This window comes from Vulpes lagopus, chromosome X (genome assembly GCF_018345385.1).
Source record: "Vulpes lagopus strain Blue_001 chromosome X, ASM1834538v1, whole genome shotgun sequence".
Lineage (NCBI taxonomy): Eukaryota > Metazoa > Chordata > Mammalia > Carnivora > Canidae > Vulpes > Vulpes lagopus.
The window spans coordinates 19437731-19461832 of NC_054848.1; the positions used below are offsets into that span (position 1 = coordinate 19437731).

The window sequence follows — 24102 nt, forward strand, 5'->3', positions numbered from 1 at the left end:
CAAGGTCACTATTACAAGTAGAAGAATAAAATCAAACAGCACAACTGAAAACCTTGTCTGCTCAGTCAAGTAATACGAGTGAAAAGTATCTAGTAACCATCTTTCCTTGGGCTATTGAACCATATAAGCTTTTGGATATCTAACTTGAGTAGAGTAAGTTTTTGGAAAACTATGTCATCAGCTTTCAAACAAACTGATTCTTGCTATGATTTCAATCAGGATCTAGAAATTACTTTTTAAAAAGTAGTTTATTTCCCAGATTATAGATATTACACAGAGGGATCCAGAATTGGGAGGTGGAGGAGGAAACAATGGGAAAGTGTTTTTCTCCCAAACCTTAAAGAAAAACTGGAAAGACTAGTGAGCTGTTACATGAAAGTGTTTAGTATTATGTCCACTTGCCCCAAGAGTAGCAAAACTCAGTGATTTTTATCCATTTCCCTACCTTCCCTCAGTTCTACTTTATGACTACTCATCAAATCCAAGTGTTGAAAGGTTCATGTCTTTAATGGTCTCCTTTTCCTCTAACAATTTCCTCTTGCTTAAAAATAGCAAATGCTTAAAACATGTCATACTATTGGTGATTTGGTGTCAGAGGGCCTCCTTAGGATAGGACATCTTTCAGGGTGTCATCTTCAATAAAAATGCTTCTTTCAATAAGAGAGAGCTTAAACAGTACAATTTCAATGGTGTCTCCCCTGCCAATGCCTAACCTTCTGATCATTCTTCACCGTCATGCCTCCCCCTCTCTCCCACTTCATCCACTTTCACCAACAAATTCAGTTCTCTTTGATTTATTCCTCATTTTACACTTTATTTCTCTCTATTCTCCTGCCCGGTCACTTTCCATATTTCCTCATATCACCTCCAAGTGCTGTCATCCCAGCTGAGAAATAGAGCCTCCAGTTACTCCAGGATAGCCTGTTCAGCTGGGCCAGTATAGAAGCCAATTTTGCCATTCCTCAGGCAAGGAAAACCAACAAGTACCTCTGATACAATTATAGCTGCACTAGGACACACTAACCACGAAGAGAACAAAGCTGTAAACATATTTCATTCTCTTTGCAAAAGTTCATGCTTTAGAGTGCATGCAAGCTTTTAAAACTTACTTTACAGTAAGAATGTGCATATTTCATATATGCTAAAATCATGCTGGCTGCTTGAATTCATAAAACATGCTTTGGGGTATAAATTTGTATTTTGTGCTTTTGGGAGATGAGCCACACAAAAACAGGGTGGTGCCAGTAGTATTAATTTACTTTATCTTTAGAAACACTGACGTTACTCTAGCTGGTTCATCTTTCTGTGTGGTATTTATAGGATTGTTAGACTGCTTTGTTTGGTTTATATAAGGAACTAACTAGCACATTGCACAAGACACCACATATGGCTTCTGTTTGGCCTCATCTGTGGAGGGAGGAAAGATCCTGATTTTACTCCTTCAAAGTGCCCATTTCTTCCTTGACTCTAGTTCCTACTATTACCCACAATTCCTCAGTCCTTGTGTATTACTCAGGCTCCTCCATCTCCCTCACCCTGGCCCTGGCAGCTCTCACAATACTTCCCTGAAGAGATATATGGTCAGAGACAGAGACAGAGACAGAGGCAGAGAGAGAGAAGAAGAAGGAGGAGGAGGAGAGGATGGGGGAGGAGGAAAACGGGAGACAAGAAAGAGATAAGAGAGAGACACACATACTCTGAGAGCTTGAGTTTGATTAGAGGGCATATTCAAGGTCCCCAATAGTACCAAGATCCAGCATTGGGACACGAGAGAAACATTGATACCCACAGAAAGCTCAAATTAAAAACTTCAGTGACTGGAGCTGCTCCATCTCTAACTGAAGTCTGTGCTTCCCATCTGGGACGATAAGGATTGAGCAACACTGTAGGTGGCAGGCGAGGGAGTGGATGAGAGGAAATTAGGGGTTCTCTGTTGGTGGGGCATATCCAGGAGGCTCAGAATACTATCGAGTCATTCCTGAAACAAGAGCCCCACTGAGGCCAAGATGTTTGGGGCGCAGCCTCCCCTCGGCTGCAGCTGACCTGCAAATTCTCTGCATTCCAAACAAGCCAGCCCCCCCACTCCGAAGAGAATTAACATCAGCCAGACTCAGTCCCCACCCGTTCTTGAGCTTTCCCTCCCTAGCACCACCACCATCTCAGTCTCCTCCCCCTCGTGACCCCCCACTTCCTTCTTCAACACCACAGATGCCCACAGAGATTCGATGACATTTAAGAGATTAAGAATACAGAGATGTAGAAGGCACAGTCCCGGACCAGGAGAAGCCAACAGCCTGAGAGAGGGAGAGAGAGGAACATGGAAACAAATCAGTATAACTGTATAACATTAACTCTAATAGAGGAAGATGCAAAGCTCCCCTGATACAGCAAGAATGACTTATTTCTGGACAATGTGATTTGGACAGTTTTTCCTCACCCAATATTAGTTTCCTATAGTTGCTATCACTAATTTACCACACACTTAGTGGCTTAAAACAGCACAAATTTAGTATCTTACAGTTCTGAAAGTCAGAAGTCTGAAACAGGTTTCGCTGGGCTAAAATTAAGATATTGGCAGAGTGGTGCTTTTTTCCTGGAAACTCTAAGAGAGAATCCATTTTCTTGCTCTTTCCAACTTCTAGAGGGCACTTGTGCCACTTGGCCCATGGCTTCTTTCCACCCTATCCGAAGCCAGCAACATTGCACCTCTCTGTGCCTTTCTTCCATAGCCACATCTTCCTCTGACTCTTCCACATTTAATGACTTGTGTGATTACATTGGACCCACCAGAATAATCTCCCTATCTTAATGTCAGCTGATGAGCAACCTTAATTCTCCTTTGCCATGTAACCTAAAATATTGACACATTCTGGGAATTAGGATGGAGACATTTTTGGAAGGCCATGATTCTGCCTATATATATGGAGAGAAAGAGAGAGAGAGAGAAAGAGAGAGAGAGAGAGAGAGAGAGAGAGAGAATTTCTATACACAGATACATACACACACACCCCAACCTGAGTTCCATACACGTTCCTCCCTGCCCGCCCCACTGTATAGCAGCACCTTTCCTTCCTCCTGCTGATTAAGGGCAATTACCCCTGCCAAGAATGTGACTCCTTGGCCACAGGAATCCAAAGCCCTGACAGTAGCCATACTTGTAGTTCAGTGAGACCCTTGCTGTGTCCATTGGCAAGAATGTGACCCTATGTGGAACAGAACCTCAAACTCTGCAGAGCCCAGAGTAGCAGGCTGAGAAAGCATAAAGTCCCCCAGTGGGTCATTATGGTAATAGTAATTGAGGGTACTCCTGCTTCTGCCCTTTGGTTCCCAGACTTACCTATTTTTCCTAAAACAGGCACAGTGCCACTCAGAGGTCTCTCAGTCAGAGCCTGTGGTACGTAGAATCCTAAGATGGTTCCCTTGATTCTCACTCCCTCATATCCATGTCCCTCTTCTTCAGTGTGGGGAGAACCTGTGAATATGATGGATGCTGCTCCCATGATTGGGTTATGGTATAAAGCCAACATAAGGGGCACCTGGATGGCTCAGTCAGTTAAGTGTCTGCCTTCGGCTCAGGTCATGATCTCAGGGTCATGGGATTGAGCCTCATGCCAGGCTCCCTGATCAGCAAGGAGCCTGCTTCTCCCTGTCCTTCTGCCTCTCCCCCTGCTTGTTCGTTCTCTCTCCTCCCCCCCTGCCGTCAAATAAATAAAAATAAAATCTTTTTAAAAAAGCAAACATAAAGGCATTTTGCAGATGCAATTAAGGCCCCAATCAGTTTGACTCTCAAAAAGGAGAGTATCTTGAGTGGGCCTGACTTAATCAGGTTAGTCCTTAAAAGATTTCCTTGGAGTCTTTGGCCTTCCTTGAAGATAGGGAGTCTCCTGCTGGCTTTGAAGAAACAAGCCACCATGAGTTCTACATCTGCAAGAAAAAGAATTGTAACAACAACCACCTGAGCTCAGAAAAGGACCTGCGCCTCAGATAAGACCCCAACCCTGGCTGACACCTTGAGTACAGCCTTGTGAGACCCTGAACAGAGGCCCCAACTAAAACATGACCAGACTCTTCACCACAGAAACTGAGTCAATAAATGTATGTTGTGCAGGCTGCTAAGTTTGTGGTACTTTGTGACTCAGCAATAGAACTTTATATCTTGAATTTTTATACCTAAATTTTCCTTAGGCTTGTGATCTTATTGGTCAAATTTGTCTGTAATTCTCCAGTTTCTCTTTGAACTCTGACCCTGTCCCATAGTTTGCTTCTTCCCTCATTCCTCTTCTCTCAGCCTCTTATCGGAACCACCTACAACTCAGTTCTAGGGATGGCTTCTTATAGTCTGAGCTAGAGAAAGTAAAGATATGAACTTGAGGAATTTTTCAGATGGAACTCTAGCTCTGATTCTTTAAAAATTATCCATAGAGGGCAGCCTGGGTGGCCCAGCGGTTTAGCGCCACCTTCAGCCCAGTGTGTGGTCCTGGAGACCTGGGATCGAGTCCCAAGTCCAGCTCCCAGCATGGAGCCTGCTTCTCCCTCTGCCTGTGTCTATGCCTCTCTCTGTGTGTCTCTCATGAATAAATAAATTTTAACAAATAAAAAAATAAAAATTATCCGTAGATGAATGGATAAAGAAGTGGTATTTATACACAATGGAATATTACTCAGCAATCAAAAGAATGAAATCTTGTCATTTGCAACAACATGGATGGAGCTAGAGAATATTATGTTAAGCTAAATAAGTCAGTCAGAGAAAGACAAATACCATATGATTTCACTTATATATAGAATTTAAGAAATACATCAAGCGAAGGGAAAAAGAGAAAGACAAACCAAGAAATAGACTCTTAAATATAGAGAACAAACTGATGGTTATCAGAGGGGAGGTGGGTGGGGGGATCGGTGAAACAGGGATTAAGGTGGGCACTTATGATGAGCATGGGCTGTTGTATGGAAGCTTTGAATTACTACATTGTACACCTGAAACTTATATGTATGTTAACTAACTGGAATTTAAATAGAAACTCGGGGGGACGCCTGGGCGGCTCAGTGGTTTAGTACCTGCCTTCAGCCCAGGTTGTGATCCTGGAGTCCCGGGATCAAGTCCCACACCAGGTTTCCTGTGTGGAGCCTGCTTCTCTCTCTCTTTCTCTCTCTCTTTCTCTCTCTCATGAATAAATAAATAAAATATTTTAAAAAAAGAAAGAAACTTGGGGCACCTGGGTGCTCTGCTGTCAAATGTGAATCTTGATTTGAGCTCGAGTCTTGATCTCAGGGTCCTGAGTTCAAGTTGCATGTTGGGCTCCCTGCCGGGTATGGAGCCTACTTAAAATAAATACTTTTAAAAATAATCAGTAGAGCCAATATATTAATTAAATCCATTTATTGAGCACCTATTATATGCCAGATGCTGTGCTGGGTAGTGAGGCTATAGAGATCAAACAGGGAGAGCTCTTGACCTCCAGGAATTCACTGTCCAGGAAGAAACAAACGGAAATGTTGTCAAATGTGCTGTGGTAATTATTCCAATGAATAATGTGCCATAAGATCTCAGTAAATAATGCATTCTGCTGAAATGGAATGCTGTAGGAGTCCTGGTGAGGTGACAGGATAGTGGCCTGGAAAGCCACAGAGAGGAAGTGACATATGAGAGAGTTCTTCCCTTAGAGGAAAGGACACTAAATGATCCAAATTGAATTTTCCAGTCTCATAACTACACCCCTTATAAAAAGGCTAAGAAAGCTTTCCAAGAAATTAAAGGGGACAATGCTATCTGGCCTTCTAACTCACGTTATCACACATACCTGGCTACTTAAAGTACGTCATTTGGATTAAAGGCACCCACGGAAACTGGCCAGGTACCATTGCTCATTTCCTGGCAGGAGAGTTCCTGAGTGACCAACCCAAATAAATCTTGTGCTAGAGGCAACTGGGGCTATGTGTGCTCAGCGGAAGGGAAGTGCATAAGCAAAACATCCGTTTTCGCTACATTCTCAGAGGACTTAGGTCTATGGCTTGGGAGATGTCTGTCTCTCTCTCTCTCTCTCTCTCTCTCTCTCTCTCTCATGGTTCTGAGCCAAGCCCCAGCTTCCTGAAGGGGAGTCACTGTTTGCTAACATCAACTTTATCCCTGGGTAGACATATCTCCAAACCATCTCCTCCACATGTCATGTTTGTTCAAGTAAAGACCCACATATCAAGTGCCAATTTATTAAATAAAAAAATTTATTTATTTGGTGGGGTGGGGGCAGAGGGAGAGGGAAAGAGAAACTCTAAGCAGACTCCGAGCTGAGCTGGATGCTAGGCTCTATCACAACCCTGAGATCATGACCTAAGCAGAAACCAAGAGTCGGATGCTTAACTGACTGCACGACCCAGGTGTCCCTGAGCACACAGTTAATTCCCAATACCTAGTTAAGATTTAAGTGATCAGAAGATGTAAACATTCCTCTTGAGGAGGCTAGTAATGGAGGGAAAGGAGCTATAAGCAATGCTCCCACCTTCAAAGGCTAGTTTGATCTAATCCAGCCTTTAAAAACCAGCCAGACTGAGCTTTTAGCATCCTCCATAAGAGCATAGCATAAAAACAAAAGGATCCACATTATAGATCATATTCAGAGTCCAAATTAAAGATGGGGACTATCACAGTGAGAAAAAAAGATGACTGACTGTAGGAGAGAACAATGTAATCTGTGATAAACGTCAACCTCAAAGGCCACACTCCCCAGCATCATAAATTCAATCTAATCAATTATCCATGCATTAATCTAAACCCTTTGAGATGTTTTTTTAAATGAAAACTTTTCTTATTACTGTAAAGGGTTATTTTTCTGCACCCCCTCATCACCCCCACGACCCTGTCCCATCCCCACCCCTATTCTTGGAGTCTGGCGCCTCCTACGAAAGCTTGATTAACAGAAAAGGACATTTAGTAGGAAAAGAGACAGCGACTCTTTGTAGCATTATAATGCCTGAGAGCACATGAATGTTGGCAGTGGGAAAGGTCTGATTTTTTATAGCTTATCCTTTCTGAGGGAGGACTATGATAAGGACTTCTTTCTTTTCTTCCCTCTTCTAATGACTTGAAGGATTCAAGCCCCAGTAAATCCTCAATCCTTTTCTACTCTCTTGGCCTGTCTCATCGAGAAGGAACTGGATGACTGACACCCACTAAGGAGACAAAGTCCAAAGGGCTGGGTTTTCCTTATGGACTGGGAAAATACAACTCCCCTACTTTCTTCTCCTTTCTTGTGGGAAGGCCAGAGTGGACGTTTTGGTCTGTGTTGCTTTGCATCTATATTCTTTTCTCCTGTGACAGCAGAATTTCCCCCTAGTACTTCAGCAGAAGCCAACCCACCCCCCCCACACACACACACTAGGTTCTTCTGAAAAGGAAAGACAAAGCAAAGCAAAAGTCCCCTATCATGAGCAGCTTATTTCCCACGTGCCTATATGGGGCAAAGGCTGTTCACATTTGTATATCTTCCCTTCCATCCTATAGTCAGCCAGAACTTGGCACATTATAGGAAGGCATCTGTGATCTCTTTGGAAGAAGTCCAGAGAACTCCTAAGGGAGAAGAGTCTCACTAGTAGTGCCAGAAAAACTTGTCCAGAGTCTTGAGGGTTCGGTCTTATTTACTGCTGTGGCTCCTACATCTGGCACAATGCCTAATATACTGTAATTTAATTATATAATAATATGGATTGGCCAAATGACTAAAAAGCAGTATGATCGCTACCACATATTGACTACTTATTTCAGTGCCTAACATAATGAAAATTCATGATGAATTCAACTGTGAAGAAATAGTAACAAGGACAGTATTATTTATTGAGCACTTACTGCTCAGTTATCTTATTTAATCCTTACAACAACCATAGGAGATTGGTATTCCCATTTTATAGATAAAGATATTGGGGTAAAAAGATATTAAATATCTTTCCCCAAAAATCAAAATGGCTAGCAAGTGATAGCTAGCAAGCATTTCCCCAATAGTTATTACCAAATATGGAGTAGTGATGTCCTTCTCCACCAGAGAGCGTGGTCTTATACCCCAGACTTGCCCAGAAAAACATGATATGGGTAGATATGGAGAAGTAGTCTCATGATCCCAGGCATGTATAACAGCAATCACTGCTAGATTCAGGCAATTCTGCAGAGTCAGGGGAACCAAACTGGGAAACGAGAAATTATCTAAAAACCTAGATGATCACGGGGCCTCAAATGATAATCCTCAAGTTCCCCTCTCAAGTGTATATTCAGCATTTTCCAGGTCTTTAGCTGATATTTCTCCCTTTTTGATTAGTTTCCCTGTGTGTAAAAAGGTATTCTATTTATTTTTACTTTGGTAAATTATAAAGTAACAACACATGGTTCTAGTTTAATTGATGGGTTATTATTAAATGGCTCCCCAACATACCGCAAAATGTCCTGAAATTTCTTTTCAGAATCCTATCTCTGAATGTTAATTTTCCTAAACTAGGATTCTTTTCTATCTCAGGCCAGTAAATAAGGAAACTCTATTTCTACTTCTTTCCACTGTGCTAGGCAAAAATAGATTCAGAACTTATTACTATTCCACTGGATCTGAGTCTGTCTCATTTATTGGCTAGATCCTTACACACATATCATCCTTATCCACCCCCTGGTCCTGTCCACCATGATGTGGTGATGTAAGTGATGAAGGGACAAAAGCAAGCATGAAATTCAAAACCAAAATGATAAGTATATAAGCTGGTACTGGCTACAGGGCCCTTATTTTATGCAACTGGTATCGACCATTCCTACTGGTCTGTTCTCAGTATGTCACTAACAAATGATATAGCAAGGTCAAAAGTCAAGATTAGGAGAAAAGATATATCAGGCAAATACTTAAAAATAAAGCTGTATTTGCTGTATTTATTTCATAAAAATGGACTTTAATTTCATTTTTTTAAGTGAGAGAGAGGGGGGATGGGCAGAGGGAGAAGGAGAGAGAGTCTTAATCAGGCTCCACACCTGGCACAAAGCCCTCATCTCATAACCCTGAGATTATGACTGAGCCGAAATCAAAAGTTGGACGCTTAACCTACTGAGCCACCAAGACGCCCTATGGACTTTAAATTTTAAAAACCACTAAAGATAGGGGTGCCTGAGTGGCTCAGTCAGTTAAGCATTTGACTCTTAGTTGCAGCTCAGGTCATGATCTCATGGGTCCAAGGACTGACCCCCCACATTGGGCTCTATGCTCAGCAGGGAATCTACTTGAAAATTCTCTCCCTCTGCCCCTCCCCTCTCTTGCACACATGCACTGTCTCTAAAATAAGTAAATCAAACTTTGTTAAAAACCCACTAAAGAGAAATATCAGAAAGGGAGACAGAACATGAGAGACTCCTAACTCTGGGAAACGAACTAAGGGTGGTAGAAAGGGAGGTGGGCGGGGGGTGGGGGTGACTGGGTGACGGGCACTGAGGGGGGCACTTGATGGGATGAGCACTGGGTGTTATTCTATATGTTGGCAAATTGAACACCAATAAAAAATAAATTTATAAAAAAAGAAAAGAAAACCCACTAAAGATAAAGAACCACAAATATGAGAATAGGGAAAATACACCATGAAAATATGAAAATTTAAAATATATATCTATATAAAAATTTTGAATTTGCTATACCCAGTAACCATCTTAGTTCCAAATGGATTGATAAATTTGACTATTTTAAAATAAAAAACTTCCATATAACCAAAGACACTATTTTTTTAAACCAAAGACACTAATAACAAAGAAAAAAGATCCTAGCCATAGATTTGGTACATGTCTGGAGCAAAAAATAATAAAAAGGAGGGGTGAGGAGTTAGAATAATAAATTGTATAAAAGGGTTACTACAAATGAATAAGAAAAAGATAAAGAAGTCAATTTAAAAATGGACAAAGGAAAAAAAAATGGACAAAGGTCATGAATTGGCAATTCAAGTAGAATTAAGAATATATGGCAAAGAAACATGAAAAGTTCAACATCACATTAATCAAATTAATTGATTAAAATGGCATAATAAGATGCCATTTTATACCTATCAGGTAAGCAAAAACCAGAGTCTGAAAATACCAACTGTTGGTGAGGATGGAAGATGCCAGGTAAGAATTCCCATTCACTTCTAGTAGAAGTTATGAATTGGCACAATCACTCCAGAAAACCATTTGGCTGTATTCCATAAAATCAAACATGCATAAACCCTTTGACCCAGCACTTCTGTCCTAGGTAAAAACCCTATAAATTCTTGCTCCTGTACTCAAGGATATATACAAGAATGTTCATAACAGGACTGTTTGAAATGACAGGGAAAAAAAATGTTCATAACAGGACTGTTTGAAATGACAGGGAAAAAAAAAAGAAACAAACAAATGTGTACCAATAGGAAATTTTTTTAAACCTTGAATCCTCTGAGGAGGAATTTTAATCCTGTCAGTTCATGACACATTACACAAGTCACAAAGTTTCAAGGCCAGTATTCCTTTTTTCCAGAGATATTTAAATGCTTAAAATTTAATATTCCTTTCTTATATCTCTTTCACACTAATTAATAAATGTAAATATTCCAAATGGGAGAAACATGCATTATTGGGGTATTAACTAGAGAAAACTGTGTGGCTTTCTGTCTCCCACGATGGCTCGCAGGGTTGAAATGCCTTGCTGAATTTATCATGATTCAGGTATTGGCCCTCAGATATGCAGGTCAAAAACAAGATTTGTCATTTCACTAAAGGTGAAATGTGTGTTCCTAGTAGGACTCACATCAACCAAAAGACTGACATATGAAATAAAAATACCAATTTCTTAATTCATAATGCGATGTAAGACTGCTTGGGGACCATAAGAAACCCAATTATAGGGACGCTTGGGCGGCTCAGCGGTTGAGCATCTATCTGCCTTTGGCTCAGGTCGTGATCCCAGGGTCCTAGGATGGAGTCCCACATCGGGCTCCCAGCTAGGAAACTGCTTCTCCATCTGCCTGTGTCTCTGCCTCTCTCTCTGTGTCTCTCATGAATGAATAAATAAAATATTTTAAAAAAGAAACACAATTATAATCAGGAAATTTACTGATGAACGTGGAATCTGTTGCATGCAGCTAAGACACACTTACTAGAATGTAAGCACCATGGGGGCAAAGATTTTTTTCACTATTTTTTAGATTTTATTTGTATTCAAGTTAGTTAACATATAGTGTATTATTAGTTTCAGGAGTAGAATTTATTTTTTTTTCAGGAGTAGAATTTAGTGATTCATCAGTTGCATACAACATCCAGTGCTCATTATACCAAGGGCCCTCCTTAATGCCCATGAGATTTTTGTCTGATTTTTCTACTGCTATAATTCCAGAGACTAACAACTGATAAGATAAAAATCTGTTAAGTAAATGAATAAGGAGAGACTGATGTATCCATCTCAACAATATTCAAAGACTCATCTCAAGATTCAACTACTGGAGTTCTTGCATCAGGGCATTCTTGTTCCAGTATAGTGCCAAATTGAGTAGCACCAATTTTGGCCTCTGAGATTCCTCTTTTTCTATGCTTCCAGTACTGATTGTAGTAAACATCTTTAGTTGCCTATCCTATGGTCATTCTCTTCTAATTCCTTGTTAAAAGAATCCCAGTTTTGTTCTGTGGCTGAAATTGCTCAACCTCAAAGAAAGAATCACAATTTATCTTGGCCAAACACAGCATCTCTGTTCCCCTTTGCAAGAAACCTACTGTCCCAGCCTCCCTTGCAGCCATGGGATAAGACATAAAGGGAAGACTTCTGGAGTATTATGGGAAAGATGTTAATTGCCAGATAAAAAGACAGATAAATCCTCATTAGGAGAAAGATTAATTGCTCCTGACCTTTCCTCCCTGTTTGGGAAGCTGATGTGAAGATATGATGCTTGGAGCTACTGCTTAGAGCAATAGCTTGATATTGCTTAGAGCTACATCCCTTCTATGTTCATGAGATGGATTAAGGATGACTGGCAGAAAGGAAGGGTTTTAAAAGCCCAGGTCCTTGATACATAGTAAATTGGTGAATTAGTGCTAGAACTGGCTACCTCCAGGCTTCTGAGGGTTTTTTTTTTTTTAAGTTTCTATGACTGAGGAAGGAGTTAAGATGGCGGAGGAATATGGGGACCCTAAGCTTGCCTCATCCCTCAAACACAGCTAAATAAATCATTCTGAATATCCAGGAAATCAATCTGAGGACTGAGAGAGTAAAACTTCACAAATGGAGGTAGAAAAACAGCCACCTTGTGGAAGGTAAGAGCTGCAGAGAATTGATTTGGGGGAGAAAAGAACTGCAGGTGCTGCAAAGGGGAAGGAGCCCTGATTATGGAGAGAGAGAGAGAATGCAGGGGATTGCATGCTGACCACCACCAAGTTTTTATAAGCAGTGAAATGCAAAGTCTCAAGTTTTGGAAGTTTGCGACATTGCCAAGGTCATGCCTGGTGGGCTTGGTGGTGCTCCAGTGGGGAAGGAAGACAGAGATGTGGGAGTGGGCAGCATGATCTGAGGATCCCCTGGGTTGCACAGGAAAAAAAAAAAAACTTCCCCTGCTTGGAGTGCATTTGGGAGAGGTGGCACAGCCTCTCCAGGGACAAAAGAGCTGGCAACGCCAATGTGCTACTGTATTCACTGGCATAGGAACAGAGACACAGGTTGAGGGCAACAAACCTTGGTGCTGGCCTTTCTGCTGCACTTCACCATAAACTCTGAAACACTTCACAGTGGTGTGACCGATTTCTGAGACAAATAGGCACTGGCCACAATGCGGCGAAACCCTCTCCCAGAGGACCCACACAGGTCTGCACTGCATGGGTCTCCAAAATATGGAGTTTTGAAACCCAGCCGCACGCCTAAGATAAAATACAGGAGTACTGTGCTGTCTGGGAGGCAGATAGCTCGGGCACAGACAGGGTGAAGGCAGGGATCTGATGGAAGCCAGGAACACAAGAAGGGTGATTGTTTGCTCTTCTATAAGGGCTTCCTAAAGCATGAACTTCCCACTCCAGGGAGGAGAGAACAGGACAACACCATTCCATGCCTCACCACCATCAGCACTGACCAACTTCAGTAAGCCAAACAGCAACACCCATCAGAGGCTGGAGCCCCTTACACCAAGCCCCACCCCCTTTGTGCCCTGCAGATGTGTCTCCACTAGGGCAAGTCCACCTGAGAATCAGCACAGCAGGCCCCTCCCCCAGAAGACCAGCACAAACTCCTTGCACATACCAAGTCTACTGATCATAGAGTGCTGCAAAGCTTCAGTTCTAGGGGAAATAGGATCTAGCTTCCTTTTTTTGGGTCTAGCTTCTTTTTTAAAAAAGATTTTATTTATTTACTTAAGAGAGAGAGATAGGGCATGAGCAGGGGGAAGGGCAAAGGGATAAGGAGACTCCCCACTGAGTCCAGAGCCCAACACAGGGCTTGGATTCTCAGGACCCTGAGATTATGACCTGATCTGAACTCAGACACTTAACTGACTGAGCTACCCAGGTGTCCCAAGGATCTAGCTTCTTTTGACAAGCAAACCAAAACACACCTAGGATCCAGCTTCCTTTTTTTTTTTTTTTTTTTTTTTGAACTCTTCTTAATATAGCTATTACTCTCAGGAGCAGGAATACAACAGGCTTTCCTAATAATCACACACACACAAAAAAAAACAGTAATTCAGACAAAATGACAAGGCAGAGGAATTTACCCCAAAAGAAAGAACAGGAAGAAGTCATGGCCAGGGATTTAATCAATACATATACAAGTAAGATGTCTGAAACAGAATTTAAAACAATAATCATAAGGATATTATCTGGGCTTGAAAAAAAACAGAAGACACTAGAGAATCCCTTACTGCAGAGTTAAAAAAAAAAAAAAAGCTAAAAACTACTCAGGCCAAAATTTAAAAATGCTATAATCTAGATACAAAAACTGAATGGATCCAATGACAATAAGGATGGATGAAGCAGAGGAAAAGATCAGTGATACAGAAGATAAAAGTCTGAAAAATAATGCAGCTGAAAAAAGAAGGAAAGGAAGGTATTGGATCACAAATGTAGTCTTAGAGAACTCAGCTGCTCCTTAAAGGGTAATAACATTCCTAAGTAGGAGTCCCAGAGGAAGACAAAGAAAAAGGAGCAGAAGGTTTATTTGAGCAAATTATACTTGAAAACTTCCCTAATCTGGGGAAGGAAACAGACATCAGAATCCAAGAAGCAAAGAGAACTCCCATTAAAGTCAACAAAAGCCAGCCTTCACCAAAACATAGCATAATCAAATTCACAAAATACACAGACAAGGAAGTAACCCTGAAAGCAGCAAGAGGAAAAGTCCTTAACCTACAAGGGAAGACAGACCAGATTCCCAGTAGATCTGTCCAGAGAAACTTGGCAGCCTAGAAGAGAATGGTGGGATATATTCAACATGCTGAATGGGAAAAATATGCAGCCAAGAATCCTTTATCCAGCAAGGCTGTCACTCAGAATATAAAGAGAGATAAAGAGTTTCCCAGACAAACAAAAACTAAAGGAGCTCGTAACCACTAAACCAGCCCTGCAAGAAATATTAAAGGGGACTCTATGAGTCAGGGGAAAAAGACCAAAAGCAACAAAGACTAGAAAGGAACAGAGAACATCACCAGAAACACCAACTTTATAGGTAACACAGTGGTACTAAATTCATATCTTTCAATAACTACTCTGGTTTAAATGGACTAAATGCTCCAGTTGAAAGACGCAGGATATCAGAATGGATTTAAAAAAACAAAACCCATCGATATGCTGCCTCCAAGAGACTCATTTTAGACCTAAAGACATCTGCAGATTGAAAGTGAGCAGATGGAGAACCATCTATCATACTAATGGATGCCAAAGGAAAGCCAGAGTAGCCATACTTATATCAGACAAACTAGATTTTAAACCAAAGACTGTAACAAGGGATAAAGAAGGGCATTATATCACAACCAACGGGTCTATCCACCAAGAATATCTAACATTGTAAATATGCCCCCAACTTGGGAGCACCCAGGGTGGTGGAGATGGCCTTGACCAGAAGGAACACCAGTAAGGGAGAAGGTGACATCAAAGGTGGACAAATGGCAAGGCACGTCGAGGAAACGAGGAGGAGCCAGGCTACAACCAATTGGAGAATGTTCCCACATCCAGAGCTTTACTCCTGTAAATCTTCCGTCTAAATGCCCTGACGTCTCTCATCTCTCAAGGCTCAATTTATTTGCTTGCCTTCCTCATGGAGTCCTATATGGATTCTTGTATGGAACCTCCCTCAGGTATAAATAAAAAAGCTCCTCTTGGGGCTACTAACTGGGCCAAAAAAAAAAAATATCAGTTAATAACAAACATAAAGAAACTCACTGGTAATAATACAATAATAGCAAGGGACTTTATTTTTTTTAAGATTTTATTTATTTATTCATGAGAGACACAGAGAGAGAGAGAGAGGCAGAGACACAGGCAGAAAGAGAAGCAGGCTCCATGCAGGGAGCCTGACCCGGGACTCGACCCCAGGTCTCCAGGATCAGGCCCTGGGCTGAAGGTGGCACTAAACTGCTGAGCCACCTGGGCTGCCCCATAGTAGGGGACTTTAACACCCACTTAAAACAATGGACAGATCATCTAAGCAGAAAATCAACAAGGAAACGTCTTTGAATGACACGGTGGACCAGATGGACTTAACAGATATATTCAGGACATTTTATCCTATAGCAGAGGAATACACATTCTTTTCAAGTACATATGAAACACTCTCCAGAATAGATTACACACTGGGTCACAAATCAGCCCTCAACAAATACAAAAAAAAAATTGGGATCATACCATGAAAATTTTCAGACCACTGTGCTATGAAACTTGAAGTCAACCACAAGAAAAAATTTGGAAAGACCACAAAACATGGAGGGTATAGAACATCTTACTAAAGAATGAATGGGTGGGACACCTGGATGGCTCAGCCGGTTGAGCATCCAACTTGATTTTGGCTCAGGTTATGATCTCATGGTTGTAAGACTGAGCCCTGTGTCGAGCTTTACACTCAGCAGGGAGTCTGCTTGAAGATTCTCTCTCCTCCTTCTGCCCCCTCCCTCTAAAATAAATAAATAAGTCTTAATTTAAAAAATGAATAGGTTAACCAGGAGATTAAAGACGTAATTAAAAGTATACGTGGAATCAAATGAAAATGAAAACACGAGAGTCCAAAACCCATCCCAAAGGATGTAGCACAGGCAGGGCTGAGGGAAGTATATTGCAATACAGACCTACCTCAAGAAGTAAGCAAAGTCTCAAATACATAACCTAATGTTATTCATAAAAGGAGCTAGAAAAGGAACAGCAAATAAAGACTAAAACCAGCAGAAGAAGGGAAATTATAAAAATTAGAGCAGAAATAAATGATACAGAAACAAACAAAAAAATAGAACAGATCAACAAAACTAAGAGCTGGTTCTTTGAAAGAATTACTAATAAAATTGATAAACCCCTAGTCAGACATACCAAAAAGAAAAGGACCTAAATAAATAAAATCATGAATGAGACAGGAGAGATCACAACCAACACCACAGAAATAGAATTACAAGTGAATATTATGAAAAACTATATGCCAGCATATTGGACAACCTAGAAGAAATGGATAAATTCCTAGAAACATATATATTACCAAAACTGAAACAGGAAGAAATAGAAAATTTGAACAGACCCATAACCAGCAAGGAAATTGAATCAGTAATCAAAATTATCCCAACAAACAAAAGTCCAGGGCCAGATAGCTTCCCAGGGGAATTCTAGCAGATATTCACTTCCTTAATTAATTAATTAATTAGAGAGAGAGAGAGAGAGAGCGTGTGCGCGCTCGCAGGGGGAAGGGGAAGCGGGAGAGAGAACTCAAGGAGACTTCCTACTGAGCACAGAGCCTGACGCAGGGCTTGATCTCATGATTCTGATATCAGACCTGAGCCAAAACCAAGAGTTGGGTACTTTAACCAACTGTGCCACCCAGGCACCCCTCTGCCAGACATTTAAAGAATAGTTAATGCCTATTCTTCTCAAACTGTTCCATTAACTAGAAATGGAAGGAAAACTTCCAAACTCATTCTATAAGACTAGAAATGGAAGGAAAACTTCCAAACTCATTCTACAAGGTAATCATAAATAAATAAAAATTTTTTTAAAAAATCAACATGAAAAAAATAAAAATTAAAAAATTAAAAAATTAAAAAATAAAAATCAACATGATATATTACATTAATATATAATTATATATATAATATATAATAATATATTACATAATATATATTATACATAATATATATTTTTTAAAGATTTATTTGTTTATTTGAGAGAGCGAGAATGAGAGTGTGCATGTATGTGAGTGGGGGGAGGGGCAGAGGGAGAGGAAAGAGAGAATCCTTTTTTTTTTAAGATTTATTTATCTATTATTATTTATTTATTTATGATAGACATAGAGAGAGAGACAGAGAGGCAGAGACACAGGCAGAGGGAGAAGCAGGCTCCATGCAGGGAGCCCAACATGGGACTCGATCCCAGGTCTCCGGGATCACACCCTGGGCTGAAGGCAGCGCCAAACCTCTGAGCCACCCGGGCTGCCCCTGTATCCATTCTTTTTTTTTTTTTTTTATAATTTTTTTTAAACTTTTATTTATTTATGATAGTCACACACAGAGAGAGAGAGAGGCAGAGACACAGGCAGAGGGAGAAGCAGGCTCCATGCACCGGGAGCCTGATGTGGGATTCGATCCCGGGTCTCCAGGATCGCGCCCTGGGCCAAAGGCAGGCGCCAAACCGCTGCGCCACCCAGGGATCCCGCATTCTTGATAAAAACCTTCAACAAAGTAGGTATATATGGAACATATCTCAACATCATAAAAGTCATATATGAAAGACCCACAATTAATATCATCCTCAATGGGGAAAAACTGAGAGCTTTTCCTCTATGATCAGGAACAAGACAGGGATGTCCATTCTTATCATTACTATTTAACATAGTACTAGAAGCCTTAGCCTTAGCAATCAGACAACAAAAAGAAATAAAAGGCATCCAAATAGGCAAGAAAGAAGTTAAACTTTCATTATTTGCAGATAATATGATACTCTATGCAGAAAATCCAAAGACTCCACCAAAAAATTGCTAAAACTAATATATAAATTCCGAAAAGTTACAGGATATAAAATCAATGTACAGATGTCTGTTGCATTTCTATACACCAATAATGAAGCAGCAAAAAAAGAAATTAAAGAGTCTATCCCATTTACAATTGCACCAAAAACAGTAAGATACCTAGGAATAAACCTAAGCAAAGAGGTATAAGATCTGTACTCTGAAAACTACAGAACACTTATAAAAAGAAATTGAAGAGAACACAAGGAAATGGGAAAAAATACCAAGCTCATGGATTGGAAGAACAAATATTGTTAAATGTCTATATTACCCAAAGCAATCTACACATTTAATGCAATCCCTATCAAAATACTAATAGCATTGTTCACAGACCTAGAACAAACAACCCTAAAATTTCTATGGAAGCACAAAAGATCCTGAATAGCGATAGCAACACTGGAAAAAAAATGGTGGCATCACGATTCTGGATTTCAAGCTATATTACAAAGCTGTAGTCATCAAGATGGTATGGTACTGGCACAAAAACAGACACATAGATCAATGGAGCAAAACAGAAAGCCCAGAAGTGGACCCTCAACATTATGGTCAACTAATCTTTGATGAAGCAGGAAAAAAATATCCAATGGGAAAAAGAAAGTTTCTTCAACAAATGGTGTTGGGAAAACTGGACAGTAACATGCAGAAGAATGAAACTGGACCACTTTCTTACACCACACACAAAAATAAATTCAAAATGGATGAAAGACCTAAATGTGAGACCAGAAACCATCAAAATCCTAGAAGAGAACACAGGCAGCAAATTCTTTGACCTCGGCTATAGCAACTTCTTTCTAGACAGGTCTCTGGAGGCAAGGGGAAAAAAAGGAAAAATGAACTTGACTTCATCAAGATAAAAAGTTTCTACACAGCAAAGGAAACAATCAATAAAACTAGCAGGCAGCCTATAGAATGGGAGAAGGTATCTGCAAATGACATATCTGATAAAGGGTTAGCATCCAAAATCTATGAAGAACTTACCAAACTTAACATCTAAAAGACAAATAATCCAATTTAAAAATGGGCAGAAGTCATGAATAGACATTTGTCCAAAGAAGACATCCAGATGGCTAACAGACACATGAGAAGATATTCAACATCACTCATTATCAGGTAAATACAAATCAAAACTATGATAACACCTAACAACAGATGTTGGGGAGGATGTGGAGAAAGACGAACCCTCTTACACTGTTAGTAGGAGTACAAACTGATGCAGCCCGACTATGGAACAGTATGGAGGTTCCTCAAAAAGTTAAAAATAGAGATGCCAAAAAAAATAGAGATGCCTGGGTGGCTCAGTGGTTGAACATCTGCATTTGGCTCAGGTTGTGATCCTGAGCCAAATGCATATATGATAACAAAAAACTTCCCTCCATCAACCTTCAGTTTGTTCTCTATAGTTGAGTCTCTTATGGTTTACTTCCCTCTCTTTTTTCCCCTTTCCTGTATGTTCATCTGTTTTGTTTCCTAAATTCCACAGATGAGTGAAATCATATTTGTCTTTCTCTGTCTTTCTCTGTGATCCAGCAATTGCACTACTAGGTATTTACCCAAAGGATACAAAAATACAGATTCGAAGGGGTACATGCACCCCAATGTTTATAGCACCATTATCAATGATAGCCAAACTACAGAAAAAACCCATCAGTGTCTATCAATTGATGAATCATTAAAGAAAATGTGAGATATATATACATATATATATGGGAGTCCTGGGATCAAGTTCCGCATCAGGATCACTGCAAGGAGCCTGCTTCTCCTCTGCCTATGACTCTGCCTCTCCCTCTGTATCTCTCATGAGTAAATAAATTTTAAAAAAATTAAAAATAGAACTACCCTGTGATCCAGCAATTGCACTACTAGGTATTTACCCAAAGGATACAAAAATACAGATTCGAAGGGGTACATGCACCCCAATGTTTATAGCACCATTATCAATGATAGCCAAACTACAGAAAAAACCCATCAGTGTCTATCAATTGATGAATCATTAAAGAAAATGTGAGATATATATACATATATATATATGAATATTACTCAGCCATCAAAAAGAATGAAATCTTGCTATTTGTAATGATGTGGATGGAGCTAGAATGCATTATGCTAAACCAATTAAGACAGAGAAAGACAAATATGATTTCACTCATCTGTGGAATTTAGGAAACAAAACAGATGAACATACAGGAAAGGGGAAAAAAGAGAGGGAAGTAAACCATAAGAGACTCAACTATAGAGAACAAACTGAAGGTTGATGGAGGGAAGTTTTTTGTTATTATATATATATAATATACAATATATATTTTATATATTATAGTTTTATAATATACATAAAATATATATTTTTATTAAAGTTCGATTTGCCAACATATAGCATAACACCCAGTGCTTATTCCATCAAGTGCCCCCCTCAATGCCCATCACCCAGTCACCCCATCCCCCTGCCCACCTCCCCTTCTACCACCCCTTGTTCGTTTCCCAGAGTTAGGGAGTCTCTCGTGTTTTGTCACCCTCTCTGATATTTTCCACTCATTTTCCCTCCTTCCCCCTATAATCCCTTTCACTATTTCTTATATTCCCTGTATGAGTGAAACCATATAATGATTCTCCTTCTCCGACTGACTTACTTCACTCAGCATAATACCCTCCATATTCATCTATTTATTTATGACAGAGAGAGAGAGAGAGAGAGAGGCAGAGACACAGGAGGAAGGAGAAGCAGTCTCCACGCCGGGAGCCAGACGCAGGACTCGATCCCGGGACTCCAGGATCGCGCCCTGGGCCAAAGGCAGGCGCTAAACCGCTGAGCCACCCAGGGATCCCCGTATTCGTCGTTTCTAATGGTTGAGTAATATTCCATTGTATATACAGACCACATCTTCTTTATCCATTCATCTGTCAGTGGATACCGAGGCTCCTTCCACAGTTTGGCTATTGTGGACATTGTTGCTATAAACATTGGGGTGCAGGTGTCCCAGCATTCCCCTGCATCTGTATCTTTGGGGTAAATACTCAGTGCAGTCCCTGGGTCATGGGTCAGATCTATTTATAATTCTTTGAGGAACCTCCACACAGTTTTCCAGAGTGGCTGTACCAGTTCACATTCCCACCAACAGTGCAAGAGGGTTCCCCTTTCTCTATATCCTCTCCAACATTTGTTGTCGATGGAGGGAAGTTTGTGGAGAATGGGCACCCATTTAGGGTGATGGATATTAAGGAGGGCACTTGTTATTATGAGTATTGTGTGTTGTATGTAAGTGATGAATCACTGAATTCTATTCCTGAAACCAATATTACACTATGTTAACTAACTAAAATTTAAATTAAACTAAATTAAATTTAAATTTAGAGGAAAAAAATAAAGTTTAGGACTTAAACCACTATAAATAGGCTATTCTGTTAGCTGTAGTTAAAAGTATTCCTAACTGATACAATGATCAGGTTCATTATAAAATATACCACCACTCTTTAGGTGTGTTAATTCATTCAATTAGTTTATAGTCAAATATTAATTGGTCTGGGATATAGTTTGCATATCTCTACTTGATTTCAAGTTTCACTTTCAGAGGCTACCCTAACTTCTCTCATTTCTAATTCCACTACCCTAATCATGCAACCACTTCAACTGTCACAGCACTGAATACCTCAGGTCTGCTTTCCCAGCACGCCTTTCCCTGATCTGTTACTTCTTCCAAATCTTTCCAACTTGTGCAAGGTTGCAGGCATTTCTGAATCAAAATAATCTCTTTTATTGAGATAAATAATTGATTTCATTGTTGGAAGAATCAGAATACAATTGATGCTATCATCAACAAAAGCTATTAGAATTCCATTTGTGGGAGTTTCGATACTATGTTCATTTACTTATTCTTTATCTTATTCCAGTTTCAAGAGGTAAATATAAGATGTTTTAGGCTTTTCCTTTGGTGGTTTCTTACCTAACAGAGGAACAACAGTAGTCCTATATTTCCATTTGTCCTATTTATTCTTTGTTCCTTTTCCCCTCTTTTCTCGTCTTCCTTTGGATTATGTTTTGAGTCCCTCTTATCTCCTCTATTGACAAATTACCCACACCTTTTAAATTTTTTCAGCAATTGCTCTAAGCTTTACAATATGCATCTTTAACTTATCACCATCTACCTTTGAATGTTACAGCATTTAACACACAACATAAGAATCTCTTAATGATATACTTGCATCCTATCTCCTCTATTCTTTCTGCTATTGTGCTCATACATTCTACCTCTATAAATGTTATAAATCCCATAATATACTGTTTTTATTTGTACTTTAAGTAGTTCTCTCTCTTTTAAAGATATTAAAAATAAGAAAAATGTCTGTTATATTACTCACATATTTACCATTCTTTTGTGTAATTCATGGGTCCATCTAGTATCCTTTTCCTTCATGCATAAAACACTTCATTTAGCATTCCTTGTAGTAGAAGTTCACTAGCGATGAATTCTCTTGGCTTTGGCTCAACCGAAATGTCCTTATTTTGCCTTCATCTTTGAAGAGCATTTTCATTGGATACAAAATTCTAGGTTGACAGTGTTTTTCTTGTAATACTTTAAAGACATTCCACCATCTTCTGGTGTGCATTATTTTTGATGACATACCAATGATTAATCTCATCTTCAAGATTTTCTCTTTATCACTGGTTTTCATAAATTAATTCTATAGTGCCTTGATGAGGTTTGTGTTTATGCTGCTTGTGGTTCACTGGGATTCTTGATATGTTGAAGAGAATTTTCAGCGGATTCAGAATAATCTGGAAGTTGAACAAGATAATTACAAAATTGTACACTGTGTTTCATTCTTAACATGTTGTTAAAGGTAAATGAAGAGTGCTTAACCACTATTCGCAGCTCCTAAGCAGCTTCTTCTTTTTAACCATGGTTTCAGAAACCAGGTACTGAAAAGAAAGTTTGGGAAATTGTTCTGTCTGCTGTCCTGATCAGATTCTAAACACTGTAATTGCATAATTTCCCTCTACATGGCAAAACTGTAAAAAGGAGAAAGGAAAAAAGTTGTGTGAATTAGTATGTTTTGCATAATGGCCTTTTCAACATTTTCTCCTATTTTCACTAAGCTGTTTCTTTTTTAAAAAAATCTCCAGGTATGGTTTATAGTTGAATATTAATCGGGATGAGGTCCACTTCTAAAGTGAGACAGAGCTGTAAATAATTTATCCTGGGGATGTGTTCTGGATTGGACCTTGTCAACATGATATCTGGCCAGGCAGATAAAACACTCCAGGCAGAGTATAATAAGGATTACAATACTGATTGCCCAACCTCTATAATGATTCCTGATTCTATGACCACTGGGGCAGGCCTTGTTGGTTGGCAAATGTTAACAGAATTACTGCACAATTATTATTCATGAGGAAGGTCAAAGCTTCATGATAAAGGGCAACAAATAAGAGAATGATCCTGCATAAAGGCAGGATAAAAATAGGGTTAGAGATAAATCCTTCTCTCTCCTTATTGAACCATTCATAGTTTTTTTTTTAATTTTTTTTAATTTTTATTTATTTATGATAGTCACACAGAGAGAGAGAGAGGCAGAGACACAGGCAGAGAGAGAAGCAGGCTCTATGCACCGGGAGCCCGATGTGGGATTTGATCCCAGGTCTCCAGGATCGCGCCCTGGGCCAAAGGCAGGCGCCAAACCGCTGCGCCACCCAGGGATCCCCCATTCATAGTTATTATTCCTAATTCAAAAATTATTATATTTCTCATATCACCAGCTAGACAGAAAGGAACTAACATATAGAGGGTACCTACTATATTCTAAGCACTCTATGAAGGGTTTTGATAACATTATTTAATATTTACAACTATAGGAGGAGGAAACTATCTAACTCCATGTTACAGATAAGTACATTGAGATTCAAGAACCTCCAAAATCACACAGC

At 39.8% G+C, this 24102-nt stretch overlaps 1 long non-coding RNA gene across 1 annotated transcript in view; it reads right to left on the reverse strand.

Moving 5' to 3' along the window:
• Window positions 1–2221: 2221 nt before the first annotated feature.
• LOC121482933 overlaps window positions 2222–24102 on the reverse strand; it is a 35435-nt gene continuing 13554 nt past the window's right edge. The window contains exons 6-7 of the long non-coding RNA XR_005985667.1: window positions 22536–22953; window positions 2222–3472 (exon numbers count right to left, since the gene is read on the reverse strand). This is a non-coding gene — a long non-coding RNA (uncharacterized LOC121482933). The remainder of the gene's footprint in view (window positions 3473–22535; window positions 22954–24102) is intronic.